Consider the following 14,610-nt stretch of genomic DNA (forward strand, 5'->3'; position numbering starts at 1 on the left):
ACCTCACACACGCATTATTGAGGTTTAATCACATGCTCTGAGGGAAATTTCTGTGAATCACTTGTTAAACTATTTTGCTACATTTCCTTTCCTCTTGCTACATTTCAGTGAAATAGATTCTTATTTGCTGAAAAGCCAATACGTAAATAAACACAAAGTATCTCTCTGATGATACTTTATTCCAAAGCATTATTTCCAGGTACCTGGGAATGGAATGAGAGTTTTATGAAATGGTAAGCCATCCAGTCAGCAATGGGGAAGAACCAGTTTGATAAATTCAAACTTACAGATCAAAGATGTGGGTTTTTTTTAAAAGGACTCAACTTCTGTATTTTGGGGGGATCAACACCATCATGAAAACATCTGATTTACAAAATTTAATTTAAGAAATCCAGTTATACGATGCCTTGGTCCATCAGTGAATTTTTCTACAGAAAATTTCTCTTCCCAGGAGAACAACAAAACAGCTGCATATGATCTGGAAGAAGACAGGTTTAGTTATGCTCTAAAAGAGGTACACTCTTTGTTTTCTCTGTCCTTCCCCTGGAGTTAGATAAGAAAGCTATAATTACCTGATTGTCAGCTATTAGTTAAGATAGAGGTTGCATTTTTGAGTGATGCAGATGCAGTATTGCCAACCCAAGCATTCAAAAGCCATGAGCCAGTGCCCTATCTAGCAGATCATCTTCCATCTCAGTCCATATTCAAAATTTTTGGACACTTATCCAGACTTCTTTGTTTGTTCACCATGAGTCTAAAATACCAGAAAACATCTCCATAAATTTTTCAACTCATAATGAAATCCATAATGGCTTTCCTTATGGATGAAATTTATGATGCAATTTCCACTATAGTTTATGGCATTTTACCTAAGTAAATCTCTTAAGGATTTCCTTTAGCTTTGTTTTACATCTTCTCTTTAACAGTGCATTACCAGTATGTCCTAAAGTCCACTTTCCATCTAAATCAAAAGCATTTAAATTGCTGTTGTAATTTTTGTAATTCTAGGAGTATGAAATTCAACTCAGTGGGCTACATCCATTGAAACCAACAGAGTGATACCAGATATGAATTTGGCCCTGTGCCTATAAGCAATGGAAAATATACATTAGTAAAGTAAAATAAAATTGGTGGAATTATGGGATTATAAAGCAGAAAATGAAAAATTAAACAGCAATCAAAATCTGTATGTTTTGAAAATTAGCTGAATAAACCACTTACATACATAGCACTGCCTAAGAAAGCACTTAAAACGAATCAGGGCTGAAGTCTGACTACATTATACCTGAGAATGCAGAGGTAATGCAGCTACATCCTTACTTGCAATATGCTATTTATGTATCTGATTCAACTTGTCTAGACCATGCAGTAGACTCTAGAGACTATGCCACAGTCATTCTTTCAAATGCAATTAATGTACATTTATTACAATAAAGGGCATTGGGATAGAAATTTATGGTTATATTCAGTGGTGCATTTTGAAGCAGAACAACATACATCTTAAAACTAAGATCACCAGGTATCAGTTACATCAGGTTTGGTTTTCTCTCTCTTTTTAAGGTTCAGCTGTCAGCTCAGCAGGATAGTAACTGATTAACTATTAGGATTTGCTATGAATCTCACTTCTACCAAAGAGTTTTGAAATTCAACTCTTTTTAGTCTCAAGTTATAATTTTCAGACACAAAAATGCACTTCTCTTCAAACAAGAGAAGACAAAGCTGTCTTGAAGAGGAGCCATCTCGATGAGACATGACATTAACAGGAGAGGTTCATAAATAAAGATGGACAAATAACCATGAGATCAGTTATTCAGAAAGGCCCTGATCATACAAGCACCTATGTACATGCTTAACTTTAAGTATATGAGTAGTCCCAGTGGAATCAATAGGATTACTCTCATGTTTAAGGTTAAGCATGGGCATAAATGTTTGCAACATCTCGTCAATGGGACTAGTCACATGATTAAAGTTACACACATGCTTAAGTGTTTGGATGATTAGGGCCTTATGGTTCAGTTCCCTTTCTCAACCTTCACCTCTTATAGACTTGCAGCAGAAGTAAGTTTGAGGACAGATTTGAATGTAGCAAGGAAGTGGCTTAGCCAATAGACTCAGTAGGGGTGTTCTAAGTCTGAAGAGTTTCATGGAGGAAGGTACAGAGATGCCTGTGAGAGATTGTGATGGGGCAGTCATTACTGATGGCACAGAGAAGTTGTATGATTTGGGAAGTGGAATAAAATGAAAGAATTCAAAACATAGGTTTTAAATCTCTAGGAAAACCAAGAGTTAAACTAAATAGTAATAAACCATGCTCACTGGATAGCCTTTCCATAAGAGGCAGGCAGGTGACAGGATTTCACTGGTGGTCTCTTTTGGTTTACATGAGGGAGGAATTTTCATTGTAAACTAATCTTTACCATGTCAGAATCTCAGTGTCAGTTTCATCAGTGTCTCTTGCTACCACTACTATTTTCCTCAGCAGCAATAGCACTAGCCCTGCTATTAGCCACTGCTGGGCTTTCCCTCTGAACTACCTGATGTCTCATTGCTTGACAGGTTACAGAAGGGTGAGGTATTAATAATAGAGCTAAAATAGAGTACAAGGTGGGTTAGTTAGCCAAAGCCATACTTGTCCGCTTACACAAGACAAAGATCCAAATCAGTAACACTGGGTCTGAAACTCACAGAACTCTGGATTAAAATGCAAATCTGAGTTTTGTAATTGGAGCCCATCTCTAATTTTACCCTGTTAATTCACATAATAGAATTCTCCCAATTCCTTCTGTTTCTCCCTTCTTTGCTGCACCCACCAAGAGTGCCACATAGACTGCTCCTTTTCAGGATGCCATATAAAGGGGCTCAAACTATGCAAGCCTTTCTGCTAAACCAACCATATGAACTCAGTTCTCCCCATCAGTTACACAAATACAACTCCCATTGAAACTTGGATGGGAGTTCAGATGAAGAATTGGGTCCAATTATTAATTATTATTATTATAGTAACACTGAGGACCCAACCAATATCGTGGCCCCTTGTGCACTAGGCATCAGACATAGTAAGAGACAGTTCTTGCCCCCAATGAGCTTACAATATAAATAGACAAGACCAACAAAGGAAAGAGCACAAGGGGGGGACGGGGGGACAAAAGTTTAACAAAGGAAACTGAAGCAAAATTTTGTTCTATGGGTTCTATATAGGCCACAATTTTTTGTAACAATTAAGAGGAGAGGAAATATAAACACATTTGTGTGTCCTTTTCCTGGAAATCAGGAGATCTGAATTCCCCTGCTCATTCTGCCACTGGTTCCCAAAACATGTCTATTTATATTTCTGTGTATCTGTTGCCCTATCTGTAAATGATGACACTTATTTTTCCCTATCTTACAGGGTCACTAATGTTGGTAAAGCACTTTGAGATCCTTGAATGGAAGGTGCTATATAAGTGGATAATCTATTACTATTTTATTTTACTAAATAACATTAATATGAGAATACTGTAATATACATTAAAGTGCCATATATTTTACTACACAAAAATACTATTATATAAAAGTCTAGAGAAGGAAAAATATAACCAAAGCAAGTAGCATCACTGAAGAAGAAAAGAATAATACTTACCTACCCCACCATATTCAGAATAATAAATCTAAGAGATCTTCAAAGAGAACCTCTGCAGCCTACTAAATTCAAGAGTCCAATGTTTTTCTATTTAGAAGTCCTTTGGCTCCATCATAATCAACACAATATATATTTGCAATCATGAAAAATAGCCTGAAGCTTTGCTAGATGAAGCATATCAGCTTATTTTCCAATTTTGGAAAAGTCTACTTCATGGATATCACAATTCCAATGAGGAAGCAGAGCTGCCCAAGAGAAACTGGCTGAAAAATACACATAGCACTATCCTGAAGAAAAGACTAAATTATGGCAAAACATTCCCTTATCAAATAATTCATTCACACACACACACACACGCCAAAGATGTACTTAGTAGCATAATTCGCCAAGGAGGCATTCAGACCATAGAGTGATGGAGGTCATATACGTAACTAAATAAGTAAATGGATAGAGAGATAGATAGCCTCTGACATACTCCAGAATGTGAAACATTTTTTCCATCATGTAAAAGCAGATCTTTGCTTTATGCATAGCCTCAAGAAGTGAGTAAACATGACAGATAGGGCCTGATCTCTCACTCTTTACTGCAATCCTCAGACTTGCAAATTTCCTGCTCTAATGTTATTCTGCAAAGCAATGTTGAATTAGTGTTGCAAAGATATATTGTCTTTGATAAAACAGCTTTCAGATTTTTCATCTCTGTTTCCATTGCCTCCGATCCTTATTTATAGTTTGTAAAGACTCTTGACATGTAAAGGATTCACCTTTTAAAAGTATAAGAGACAGAAAGAATCCAGCTTGACTTCTACACTTCTAATATCATAGAATGAAATAAATCATTGTAGCTCTCCCAAGGGAGATCCCTCCTTTCCAGAATGGAGTCCTTATTAAGATTTGCATGAGGAATTAGGGATTGGTGAACAGCTAATAAGACAGAACTCAGTGATATCTTTTCCCCATACTGCCAGCTCAGAGCACGTGGGCCTGATCCAACCACATTGAAGTCAATGGAAGGACTTTATTGGATAAACAAATCTGACTTGCAAGGGTTTGAAGTCAACCCTTCTGCAGAAGACACAGCCAATGCAGTAATTCAGAGTATTAATATCCAACCCCTCAACCAAACTGTCCAGGAAATTTAAATGTACAAATGCAAGCTAAAGCCACAGCAGGAAAACAACATGAAGCAGCAATGGCTATTACACAGGTTACCAAGTTAGAAGAGTTTATCCTACCTCATGGTACTTGACAATATTAAAAGAAACAAAGTGAGAGCAGCCTAAAGTGACTGACTTGGGAGAATCTTCCCTGGAACAATGGTAGAAACAGGACTGGAAGGAAGTCTGGTAGGAGCAGTGGTGTAAGCTGCAGCTTCAGAAGAGGAAGTATCTTTATACTACTTCCCTTTCTCCCCAGGAGCAATTTGATAGGGAGCAGTAATGACAGCAGAGTGCACAACATTTAGAATTGGCAGGGTCAGGTCCACCAGAAGAGCAACCAGAGTTGCTGGGTCTCATCAGACAGGATCTTGAAAGGGAGAAGCTCAATGAGGCCCGTCATGGGAATGTTGGCCTGTGAGGATATGAGGAGAAATCTACAGGAGGTGTCATTAGCAGGAGAAGGGGAAGTATCTTGCAGAATCAGGAAAGAGAAGGTCAGTCTCAGGAACAATGACCAGTCTAATCAATTGTTGGTAAGTTAAAGCTACTCTGAATGTTGGTTTGATTTGGCAGGAAGGCCTTAGTTTTGATTGTCTCATTGTTCAGACAACCTGAATCCATCTTCACCGCTTTGCTGCCAGAAACATACCTATTCCATGCACTGAAATGCTCCCCTGGAGTTGCCCCAGGTACCATGTGCATCCAAGGGCTTCCATAGTGATTCCACCTAAAAAAATGCCCATCCAGCTCAGCAGCTGGAAGTGAAGGTCCACACGGGAAATAGGTCATTGGAATCCACTAGAAAGATCTGTTCCTCTGCTCACCTCAGGAAAAGCACAAGGCAGAGGAGCACTGTCACTATACCAATGCAGCCCATAGGTTAGTTTGCCTTTATTACAGTCACAGCTTTTTGTTATATTCAGCTGTATTTCAAGAAACCTACAGGCCTGTATCCTGTAAGACATTAGCCTCAGTAAGTTAGCAGAAGGCTTAAGGCCTATGAACTTTGAATAGACAAATGGCCCAATGGAAAGAACCCAAGTATTGGGGAGTTGAAGACAGAGTGTATAACAGGAATTTCTGACCACAGGAAAATGACCCAACCACCAGGGTGTCATGGCAACAAATTGATGTATATAATAGGTACATGAGTTATATCCACAGATACCTAACCACAGGAGGACCATGGTAATGAATTGACTTATACGATAATAAGTTGAGATCATTGCTATGCTAACCTATAGGGGAAGGACACTTCAACATTAGTAAGGTGAGGAAATACAAATAAGGAAAAAGAGAAAAAGCCTTACTGAATATGAATCAAACATAGCAGTGTCAGCATAATACATTATAAATGTTACATCCCACCTTAGGAGCAGGAGAAAAAGGAGATATAGTCCTGGAGAGATGCCAGAATGATGGCCACTGGTGATGAGGGAGGAAGGTAATGCGGATGAGGAAGACGATGGATAACATTTCAGGTTGTTCTACAAGGGATGGTGTGAGTATATGGATGTGCAGATGTACATTCTGTCATATTCCATCTACCTTACTGAGTAGGCGTGTTTGTGACTGTGCTAAATGTATTAATAAACTATTTATAACTATATAAGAGTTTCTATAGTGTGAGTGTTGCCTCTATGCACATCAGAGTTCCCAACTATATAATAATTTGAATAATACTGGGCCTGATCTTGCAATAAGAACCTGTCAACCCTCAAAGTGATTACTGGGAATGATTACATAAATCAATATATAATCTATAGATCAGGCTACATCACCTGCACCTATTTATTTTCCATAGGACTAACTTCAGGTTTATAGGGCCTGACTATCTCTCCCTCTTTACCCACCCACCTAAAAGAAAACCTGATTATCTGCTGTTCCTTCACCTTTGCTCCATTTCTTGTAAGCGTTAGCTCAAAAGAAACCTGCACAACACCTTCAAAAGGCGAGTCTGGAAACTTAAATTCATAACACTGCTAGACACTAAAAACCATGGACTTAACAGGGACACTGATTCCATGGCTCATTACAGACACCTGCCTACTAACCCTTAGCTCAAACACACTGATTTCCTTTCCTTTCCCAGACATAAAGATGCTCTAGGTAGCTCTAAAGCTTGTACCTTCCACCAAGAGAAGTTAGTCTAATAAAATGTATTACCTCACCTACCTTGTCTCTCTCATATCCTGGGATCAACATGGCAACAACAACAACTCAAACAAGTGTCAGCTGTCAATCAAGGAAAGCTGATCCAGCCCATGAAAGTGTGTCACAGCAAGCAGAATTTATGCTCTGACCTTCAGCTCTCTCCTCTGCTGTGACAAACAAGTTTCATTTGCCACTCAGAGAAATCAGTTTATTTCTAGAAAAAAAAAAAAACTTCTCACTTCTTAGGGGGGAAATAGAATGTATTTAGTACCCAGCTGAGGGAAATGTCATAATTTGTTAGTTTCACTTTACTTTTTGTTCAGTTCCAGATAGAGCTTCCTTTGACATAGGTAAAACCTGCACAGGTCATTAAAGTTTAAACTGAAATTCTATCCTTAGGTTACTCATCATCTACTATGTGCTGATTTTTCTTAAAAAAAGAAGGGAAGAAATAGAACTGGTAAAAGAGTAACAAAAAATGGATTCATGAGGTTTTAAAAAAAGTAAAATAAAAGCGCTATCTGCTTTGCTAGGATTTTGCAGTGTCATATCATTTGTTATTCATGAGTGTTCAGAAAATGCAACCCAAATATGTGAATTTTAGGATAAATTAATAGTGGTCTTAAAAGTTCTATTGAAAAATCGCATTATTTGCTATCCTCTATTCATTATTCTCCTGTATATAAAGCATCAGAGTGAGTTTTTCCAGAATCAGCTTGGAGATTCAGAAGCCAAAGTCCCCTTTGTAGAAGTGACAAACACTTAAAAGCCTAGGTCCTATGGACATTCAATGAGACTTTATGCTCCCGAATGCTTCTGAAAATGGGACTTAGGAGCTTTTGAAAATTTTACTCTTGCTCACTGGCACTTGTGAATCATGATGCACACTATGGACAATGACATGTTTTCAAAGGACTTCAGTAATTTCCTCATCCTCCCCATCTTTCCCATTAGTGTCTCATTATTATTGATTGCTCTCTCATTCACAGACTTGTCCTATGGCAACAGATGCTCGTTTGTGTTAATGTCAATGCTTGTTAACTTTAATAAGGGTGAGTTTCTCTATGTTCCCTGTGGAAAAGGAAGTTTATTTGCCAAGCTCATTTGTACTTTTCCTGTAAAACACTCAGGAGCAAGGATTGATGGGTAAGGAGTTTAGATAAACCACAGCGTGTTATGATAGCACTAGCCACAAATCCTTCATCATCTGCCATTTGAGCAGCAGCTATGTGAACACATAATAATATAAAGTTAACTTATCACGGTGGCCTCCAACCTCTGTAGATTCCTGGTCTAAGTGCCATCACATGAGCCCAAACCCCTCAATATTGCCCAAAAGGGATTTTAACTTCACTATCTGCTCTGCTGCTCATCCAGCCCAATGTTGATACTAAGGCAATGGATGCATTGGAAACACCTTCGACAGGCAGAGATGTGATCTTGCCTGTCAGAGATGAGTGTCTACGATATCTACTGTTTTGGGGTCTGATATGCATCATATGTTGCATCCTGTACTTTCATAGTCTGACAAATTATATTCCCTAACAAAATGTATTGCTCAACTCTGAATACTGCCCAATACTATTGTATCTCAGATGTGCCAGGGGTGTATTTACAAGTGCCACATTGCAAGCAGCACTTTCCTTGCCAAAGAAAATGCTCGTACCATTGGATATCTCATCTTTTTTGGCCTGAAGCGGAGGGGCTCATGCCCACTCGACATCACAGTCTCCTGAGTCACATAATAGACGTTCCATTAGAATGTCCATGACCACCAAAAGCTGCCAAAATACAGAACTTACATTCACGGCTGTTTCATTGAATCCCAACACCTATCTTCCTTGCGTCTCGGGTACTGTATTTAAGGGAAGGGAAAATACAATTCAGTAAATTATTCACTTCAAATTTTTCTACTTTTGGACATTTCTGAAGACAAAAGAGGGTTCCCTTTTCTTCTGTTTGTTTTCAATCCAGCTAAGATGCCAAGCGTATATTTAGCCTTAGTTTGGGTTTTGTTCTAATATCTTCAAGAAGACTCCTCAGGTAGGAGTTATAATGAGCATAGCTGTCACAAATAAAAGTAATCTCTGACTCCTAACTCAAAGGTTGTTTATTGTGCAGCTGGTGACAAGCAGCACAGGAGCTAATTCCTGACAACTGAGAACTTGGTACCTAACATTTACTCTTGCTTTTAACAGTTATCTAATCAGAACACTCCAAAAAAGAGGAGGTGGGAATCACCATTACACCAGGAAACACAGACCGGAATGTGTAAACAGCTGGAAGTTAATTGAGGCAAGCTGCAGCATATATCACCCTGGAGTTTAGAAGATTTATAAGAATATTAATGCTGAGGAATATTTTCAACACTCCACTATTACCAGTAATTGTTTTATTTTTTAATTGAGACCAGCAAGTGCTGGAGGCATCAGAGTTGTAGCAACATGAAATATGTACATACATGCTAATCTATGACCCTCAACCCACAATACGTTTAGGCCAAGGTTTGCAAGTGTAGGTGGCTAACATTAGGCACCTATGCCCATATTTAAGAACTTCAATAAGCTTAGGCCTGATTTTCAGAGATGCTGAACATGCAAAATTCCAATTAAAGTCATCCAGGAACAGGCAACTTGATTAGTTGTTGAGACATGGATTTAGGGGGTCTAACTTGATGCACCCAAATTTAGAAATTATTTAATTTTCCTGCAGAAAGTCTGCCATTGTGTTCTATGTGGAGCCCAATCCAGCTAGATGCTGACCTGTTGCTGGTCAGTGCTTAGTATTCTCAAGTTACACTTACTTTTGGTCTGTGTTTGTACAGCACCTAACACAATGGGGTCCTGGTCCATGACTAATGCGCCTAAGTGCTACAATAATACTACTGTCACTAATAATAATTTTTTCATTGAGTTAATCCCATCAAATGAGGTCCACTTTATGAGCCCTCCTCCCTCCAAAGTGCTCTGTTCCAATGCCATATCCCTTTGAGGTAGGCATGTATTATCCTAGCTCTAATGTCATCCTCCATTTCCCTAGATTCTGGAACCCAGACAATACTGAAAATGCAAAGTTTTAAGTATTGTCTTTCCATCCAGTTTCAAGGATCATTCTTCAGTGGTCATCTTAGTGAAATTTCATACCATATAGTCTGCTTTTCCTCCGTTTATTTTAAGCCCATCTCTCTCCAACACATACCAACTGTAACAGGGTTAAAAAAAGAACTAGATAAGATCATGTTGGATATGTCCACCAATGGCTATTTGCCAAAATGGGCAGGGATGCAAAACCATGCTCTGAAGTGTCCTTAGCCTCTGTTGCCAGAAGCTGGGTACGGGCAATAGGTTATGGATCACTTGATAACCTGTTCTGTTCATACCCTTTAAAGCACCTGGGATTGGCCACTGTCGGAAGATAAGATACTGGGCTAGATGGACCATTGATCTAACCTAGTGTGGCTGTTCTTATGTTCTCTCTACTTACCAACATCTTCCTTCTAGACTATCTTTTTCCTTATTGCATAGAATGATATAATCTGCAAACAACATTGATCATGGTGCCTCATTCTGTATATTCCTCGTGAACATATCCAGGATGAAGATAAACAAGAAAGGGTTCAATGCTACCCCAATGCACTCTTACATTTACTGAGAGTTTCTCTGTTTCACTCCCAGATGTCCCATTTATTAGCCTTGCACCTAGACTAATAATTATTATAATTATGGTGGTGTATTGAAAACCATGTTAAAATTACAAGCTCTCACTTTAAATAGTAAGGGGGTTTCCTGGAATTGCTTGCAGGCTAAGGGGCTCTGAAGGAAGTTATGTGAACTGGGTTCTCAGCAGGCAGTCTGTAAAGAGTTGGTCAGGAGTAAGGTGGGTTGAGTTTTCCCTTAGGTAGCATTCTGATAGGTCTCCCTCTCTATTTGGTAGTTATCAATTAGATATTTTTTGTGTTTTTAAAAAAATGTCATATTCCACTGCAGCCTTTCAGACAGGTTATTTTGTAGGGGTTCTAATTCTCTTTGTGTATGCTATGAACATAGCAATAAGTGAGTGCTATTCAAGTTGAGGAAAGCCGACATATTCAGGTTCGAAAATGATTTGCTTGCCAACAAGCCTGGATACAAGATAATGGACTTTATGGACCAAGTGGTCAGTTTTGGTATGACAAATTCTGCTGCTAGTGCAAATTCTAGTAGAATCTGGCAGTTGCTATAGAATTTTGAGATTTAGATTTTCAAAATTTCAGCTTTAAGGGAGAATGTTTCATACTGAAAGTGAGCTAAGTCCTCAGCAAACGAGTAACTGAAAATTAAATATTCATGCAATGACCATACTTTTTTGTATTAGTTGTTAGTATCGTAACTATTAACAGCCTGGGGCCAGAAAGGTAAATATCACTTTTAAACATTAGCCACATGTGTCCCAACCCGTAAGGTTGTGACTAAGTCTAAACAAAAGGTTTATACTGTGTACATTAAACTGGGAATATTTAAACATATATCTGATTCCTCACTGGGAACATTGATGCAAGTGGACTAGAAAATTAAACTTTTCATATTTGCTTCCCAGGGGAAGCTATGTAAAACTGAAAAATTGTCACTTCATTTCAGAACTGAATATTAATCTGAGAAAACAGAAAAGTCATGAACAATATTGCAGCCGTATTTCATGGTTCACTGGTTATTATAACTTGTTAACATTAAGGTCACAAAAGGAACATTTCTCATTTGTTGCCTAGAGTTTCTGTGACTCTGTGACTATTGTCAAGTGTAACCTTTATAAGAACCGTGGGGGAGGCGGGCGGGGAAGGGAGAACTATTTTCCAGTGTAGTGTCTTTTGTTGCAATATGTGTAAAATTAAAATTAAAAGCCTCTGGCTGTGGAAAATGGAGCAGGTCACAAACTGTGTGTGTGTGCAGTCCCTCTCGGGAGGAAAGCATAAGCCAGTGTGCTCTGGTAGCACCTCCTCCAGGAATTCCTCTGCATTCTAGAACACAACTGCTTGAGTGTTCAAAGGCCATCAGGTTTCTCAGTACATACGTGATTAAGGGGTGGGGGAGAGGAAGAAGACAGAAAAATAAGGTTAGAAAACTAGTAAAAGAAAGGAAAGGTAGAGGACTAAGTGGGTTTGGAAGGGAGGAATTGTGTCCCTCTGTGCCCACGTGGTAGCCTTTTCAAAAAATGAGTTGCTGTTCTCAGGCTAGCATTTAGTGGGTAAGTGTCCCCATCACAAAAGCCACCATCACATTTATCACTAATTGGTTTATTATTTGAGGGGGCAGAAGGGGGACTTTCAGCAAAGGCCAAGAGCTGATTAAGCCTGTAAAAACTATCCTCTGATCCCTATTATCCAGAAGGATGTAAAGAGTCACACAAGGGAAGCCATCTGCAGTTCACAACACATTTTATTGGTACTATAAAACCTCAAAACTATACAACATGTTCTTGAGAACCATCTGTGATGTTGGAGGCTTAGGCCAATTCTAGGCTTATGTATCAACTGAGAGTCTGTCAGGATTCATGCAGAGGGATATGTATTAAAATTAAGTTGTTAAAATTGCAGAAAATATGTAGTGTTTGGACTTTCTTAAATGCTGGCGTACAGATAACTGATAGCTGTATGCTAATCTCTGTATTTCTCATATTAGGAGTAATGTCTGAATGTGTGTCTTACATAACTCAGACAGACCCCAGAACAAGAGCCATTAATCATTGCTGAGAACTTTTGCCCACAGAAACAGCTAGGCTTTGTCTACACTACAGTCTACGTCAGCTTACTTTATGCTGTTCTGGGGTGTGAATAGACCACCCTCATGAGTGACAAGTTACACTGACTCCTGTGCACAGCACCATGTTGGCAGCAGAGCTTCTCCCATTGTCATAGAGCTTCTTCACCAGACACACTGCGGCAGTGCAGCTGCAGCAGTACAGCTGCACGTGTAGACATGGCCCTATACCCCTTTGGGGAGAGAATGGTCAATTGATACCCATTAAAGCAACGTGTCTAAAGGAAACTCCTAGATTCTCAATACAGTATTGGGTTCTACCTACTCATGGAAATGGAGACGAGGAAACTCCCACCCAGGGGTGAGTCACACAGGATGACTTCACCAAAGAATTACCTTGCAGTGTTGTTGTAGCCACATCAGTCCCAGGATATTAGAGAGACAGGGTGGATGAAATAATATATTTTATTGGACCAACTTCTGTTGGCGAGAGAGACAAGCTTCCAAGCCAGACAGACCTGAGGAACTCTGTGTGGCTCAAAAGCTTGTCTCTCTCACCAACAGCATAAAAACCTCACCCACGTTGTCGCTCTAAAGAATTCTCACAGGCTCCTCCCCCACCTCCTATAACTTTTTGCATCTGTGAGCCTTGGGCTCTGAACAGTCGCATGGCAGGATTTTCAGATAAAGCTGCCTAGTGGAAGGAAATAAGGTTTTTAGGATCCAGTCTGATATTTAAAAAAAGAAAAAGAAAAAAAGAGAGAGAGGCAAAGTAAAGGATCCCTATCTGCCCTAGCTGGGATAAGCCTCAGAAGTTGAACCTATAAGACTGTTATTTCAAACAGAAGTCTTATAAGAGAATAACCTAAGTTTATGTCTTTGTCTGTGTTTTCAGTATTCTTACCATTGTGCAAATATCTCTTGCTTCATTTTCATTTAATAAAGCCTAAATAAGTTTATTCCATGATCAGAATGACCATTGCCTTATTGGATGAAGGAGGGTGATATAAGGAGGAACTGACCTGTCATCTGTTTGGTCCTTTGAGAACAAAGGAACTTGGATTTTCTATGGTATTATGGCGAAAGGGGCCCAGTATCAGAGGGGTCTGCTTACTTGGTGTCAAGTGGAAATGGAATTTCCAAGGGGATGGTTTAAATTCAATATTAAGGCTGGAAAAAGCCTGGGGAGTTAACAAGCAGTGCAGTTAGCTGGTGTGTCTAAGGCATTATAGTCACAGCTGGCACTGGGTTAGCTTTCCTGTTATTGAACTGCCTGTCCTGAAGTGTGTCCACACAGGAGGTGTGTAGTTTTTTGTGTCAGTGAAAGGCTCTGGTGGTGGGGAAGGAGGAGGGAGCAGCTGGGAAAGGTTGCAAAAGCTCACCTTTCACTGTGGCAAGGAAATGCTCTGGCAGAAGGAGGCTGTGGGGAAAGGCTGAGCTTTCCCCAGCTGCCTCCTCCTTGCCAGAGCCTGCCCCACACTTCCTGGAGCCTTTCCCCACTGCCTCCCCTATGCCAAACCCTTTCGCTGCTATCACATCTTTTACTGTAACAAGGAAAGGCACCAGGGAGGCAGAGGGACACACTACACTACAAAAGATGGGAAGGCAGTACCCTAAATGCTGCCAAAAGCAGCATGTAGTGTAAACACCGTGCCCGTGCTATAACTATTCTGGAGTGAAAGAGGACTTCTGTCCTTAGGGCTTTCAATTCAGTTCCTTTCACAACCATATATTTTATGAATAAATAAAAATCCCATAGAAACTAAACCACGCTGAGTATCAGCAAAAGAGTTATTCGTATTCTGTATATTTTCAAGAGAAGCAAATAATTTTTCAAATACTAGGGGACCACATTTTAGTTTGTGATGGTGGAACATCACTGAGAGAATAACAGGGTTATAAGGAATGGCCAGCCTGGTTTTGTCAAGAGCAAATCATGCCAAAC

The sequence above is a fragment of the Emydura macquarii genome, unplaced genomic scaffold, assembly GCF_026122565.2.
Source record: "Emydura macquarii macquarii isolate MOO-44397 ecotype Brisbane River unplaced genomic scaffold, CSIRO-AGI_Emac_v2 contig_1027, whole genome shotgun sequence".
Lineage (NCBI taxonomy): Eukaryota > Metazoa > Chordata > Testudines > Chelidae > Emydura > Emydura macquarii.